Below are 4139 nucleotides of genomic sequence, written 5' to 3'. Positions count from 1 at the left end.
AGTTTGTGAGGCTCTGTAAGAGAGAAGTATCAGGCTGTAAACAGCTGGGAGAAAGAGGAGAAAAGCAATCCACAATCTTACTCAGGTATGTTTAAGTGGCAAGAATGCTATAGGAGTGAAAAACTAGTTGCCTATTGTATTTAGGACATTCAACCAGAACTCACTCCTGACCCTATTATCAGGGACAGTAACTGTTGAGGAGTATTGTTTTATAAAGTGTGTGCATGTTTTTCCTACTGCTTTTGTGAGCAATGTAAAGATGTGCTTAATTAAATAAAATCAAGTGGCTCCCTGGAGGCTGAGTCAGCAAGTGGAAACAGGTGGAAACACAGGTAGTGCGAGGTTTTTAACTGGGGGCAGAGAGAAGGACGCTGCTGGCTTGTTTGGATGAAGCCAGCAAAGAGAGGTTAGCTACTTGCTATTCAGCCTAGCTGTGTGAGCAGAATTCCACCTGAAACCTTGACTTGTGAGTTCTCTAGCTTTAGATAAAGTTTCCCTTAGTAGCTTTGACAAAGTCAGTGCCTGAGGGAACAGAATCCTCTCAGGCTGTGGTTTTTGCTTGCTTAAGGCAGCCACTGTAGATAATAAAAAGCTTATAACCACAAATAGCCTATGGATAGGTAGGTCATGGACCCCAGGGGAGAGCATTTGACTTTTCCTCTGATAAATATATCCAAACTAACTCCTAATGATTTATGTCCACAGATTAGTGTGCCTCTTACCCTTTATTAGAGAAGTGTCATTTTGCAATACATGATGACTGTTTTGAAACATAGACCCATAACTTGTCAAGGTGTAGAGAATAAGAGACTGTGGACTGCTCAGCCCTAAATGGGGCATCTATATCACAGTCCTCCCGCAAGTGTTCATGAATCATCCCAAACAAGAGGCAGAAAGATCATAAGAGCCGGAGGTGGTAAATGGCTACAATGGAACGGAAGTTTCAGGACAAAACAAAGCAGTTGTTCATAGGAAACTACAGCAATTATGAGCTGCAGGAGAACCGCACATGTCTAAGCCAGACAAAGATCTCAACACAGGGTTGGGAGGTGGTAATGAAGTCCCACCCTCAGCCGAGGAGCTATTGGAAATTGACGGTTGATGGAATAGAAAGAGGGAGAGCAAGTTTTCTTCAGTGAGGCTGCTCCTGAGAGGCCATCGATGATACACAAACAGGCAGCCCCGAGAGGACTCAGTGGGAATAAAAGGAAATGTGAAGTGAGAAGAGAATAGTCTGAAGGATGGGAGAGGAACAGAGTGGAGGGGACGGAAGCTGGACTAGATCAAAACAGATTGTGAGCATGAACTGAAGTCTCAGACAATGGCACAATGATTTAAAGGAGAGAGTACAGAGCAGAGCGGTAAGTGACAAAAATAGCATCAAATATCACATGTGGTAGAAGAGCATAGGATGCTCCTTCAGATCTTAGTGTCCTGGCGCTAGACTAGAAAGCATATTCAAAGCCTGTGCTTCTGTGACATCTAGGAACTTTTTTTTCTTGTTGGCTTTTTGAGAAAGGGTTTCAGGGTTTCTCTGTAGCTTTGGAGCCTGTCCTGGAACTAGCTCTTGTAGACCAGACTGGCCTCGAACTCACAGAGATCCACCTGCCTCTGCCTCTGCCTCCCTAGTGCTGGGATTACAGGTGTGCGCCACCACCGCCCAGCGACATCTAGGAACTCTCTAGGGAACGTAGATGTTCCAATAGACAGTCCCTCACTCTCTGTACTTCGTCTTCATCAGGAAACAGCCTGTAATAAGAACGATTTAAAAATCAAAAAGGAGGTTGGCACCAGCTCCCCAGATTTGGCTCTCTTAGACCAGGAATTGTTCAACCCCTTCTACTTCTGGAGAGACTCGTCTACCTGAAATAGATATCAACATAGAACTCAAACAGGACTCCGAGGGGAGATTCTTCACAGACAGAGCAGGGGAAACACCTGGAGTCCCCATGCGGGGCTCTGTTCATATCACCATGGCCACCTGGAAGGAATTTGAAGAAATGGCAGAGAACTAGAGCCCCACGTGGGTGAGCCAGAATAGATGGGAGATACTCTCGGCTGAACTGCAGACTTCCGGCCGGAATGCTCATGAAGAGGCTGGAGGTGTAGAACAGTGGCATGAGGAGCAAGATGAACTACCAGGTTGTAGCAAACCAAGAAAACCAGATTTTAACAAATCAGGATGACTCCATGCGTTTAGTCAGTGCAGCTGTTGAGAATTTAAATGCTGCTTCTATGTTCATGACACGGACACGAGCATCTCAATTTGCTGTAACCCCAATGAGGACAGGAGCTGCGAAGTACAAGATTTCCTACCAAAAGCTTCATTAGATCAGTATTTGTGGATGACTGATCCCTTTGGAGTACAGTTTACACGGAGATCACCAAGCGCTGGGCATACAGCCTGCCAGGTGTGGCCCTGACATTCAGCAGGCAGAACTGGCACTGCCTAAGAGAGGTTTGTGAATCTCTGGCATCAGACATGCAGTGGTGAGTGCCAAGAACTTTAGCATTCTCCAGCCACAAGCTTTCGGTTATCTTTTGAGACCAGCTGACAGCTGCAGGCTTGGTTCCAGTTTTTTAATGGGTTTTTTAAAGACCTCAGTGACATTAGGCAAGGTATTCTTAAACCCGTGTGTGCTTTTCTGAAGAGTCTTCATATTGACAAAAGGAGAGAGTGTCTGTGTTAACTTCAGGAGGTTTGAGTGACGGATTATGGTAGAGCTTAGTGCTTTTGTGTGGAACTAGCTAAATATCTAGATATTTTACTTTGGGAATTGTATAGTTCCAAAGGCATTTATCTTCACATCTCACTGTTCTGAACCTGTGTGCAAAGTTTCTTCTGTTCATTGGATTTCCTATAAGTAGGACAACAAAGTGTCCCAGAAGCTCTGCATGATGACACCCCCAATCTTCAGAGTAGATCTCGTCAATGAGCTGGTAGAAAGTTGGGGCACGTGTCTGAAATGGTCTGATCTGCAAGCCTTTGTCTTTGTCTTCCAGGTGACAAAAGTGTGGGCATACCTACTCATGGAGCTTCTTGTAATCCCATTTCTCCCAAAGCCTCTTATTATGAGGAACAGAAGTAACTATTCATCTGTCCATGAGATCATGTGCTCCTCAAGGTGAGGCATCTGTCTGGCTCACCATCTCAGCCGGCTGAGCATGTATGTCCTCAAGCTGACATACTCAAGACATATGCACACACCTGCGTGTGCCATGCCAAGCGCCCACCATACGCAGACACCACGGTGCCCACCAGGATACGGGTTGGAAATGAAGGTATAGATTGGCTGCCATGGGCTTCTGTGCAGAAGTTTAAAACTGTGCTGGAAGCCAAGCACGGTGGTACACACCTGTAATCTCAGCATGTAGGAGGAGGCTTGTGAGTTCAGGACCAGTTCTAATTAGCTTAAATGACCCAAACAGAATGGGGGCAAGTAGTCAACTAGCAAGCTAAGCCCTACATAACACAAAGAAGATTACGGCTGTTTTCCACCATTGCCAAACTATAAAAACAAATAAACAAAAACCTACAAACATTTTGAGTAGACATAAAACCTATTTACCTTGATTGGAGCATTATATATGTCTACCTGTTATACTGAAGCGTCACATGGTACTTTAAGTAACATATACAATATATAAGTGCTTTTGGTTTGGTTTGGGTATTATTTTTGCTTGTGTTTCCACATACCTGCAATTCTGGTTTAAATGTATAAAATCCCATGCCTCAAAAAAAAAATCCCATGCCTCCTAAGTTGTTGCTCAGGTTCTGTCCTCTGTATGATAACTTGGGCGTTGGCCTGACAGAGCCGCAATGCTTGTTTCTTTCCTCCCGGACTGTCACTGAAGATGCTGCTGCTCCATGGACCAGTGTGTTTCTCACCTGACACCACATTTGCTTAACTTGGCAAACGACGGGATTCCAAATGTCAGAGCGCTCCTCACAAAACCACTAGGACAGATGCTGTAGAGAGAGGCTAATTCTCAGCCTTTGCTGTCATCAGGAGGCCCTGACGCAGACCATCGTGGCCTCCAGATGGATTGACAGTGACGTCAAGTTCTTGGCAAGCATCCACCCTTCCAGCACCAAAGCCTCTGAAGATGCAATGAGTCCTACTTCCTTAACCTACTAG

General features: G+C 45.1%; 1 pseudogene; it reads left to right on the top strand.

Annotated features, from left to right (window-relative positions):
- Window positions 1–929: 929 nt before the first annotated feature.
- Window positions 930–4139, top strand: LOC142848964 (serine/threonine-protein phosphatase 4 regulatory subunit 1 pseudogene; annotated as a pseudogene).

This window comes from Microtus pennsylvanicus, chromosome 4 (genome assembly GCF_037038515.1).
Source record: "Microtus pennsylvanicus isolate mMicPen1 chromosome 4, mMicPen1.hap1, whole genome shotgun sequence".
Lineage (NCBI taxonomy): Eukaryota > Metazoa > Chordata > Mammalia > Rodentia > Cricetidae > Microtus > Microtus pennsylvanicus.
Note: the sequence above shows the minus strand (reverse complement) of the source record. Positions and strands in the feature narration are given on the sequence as shown.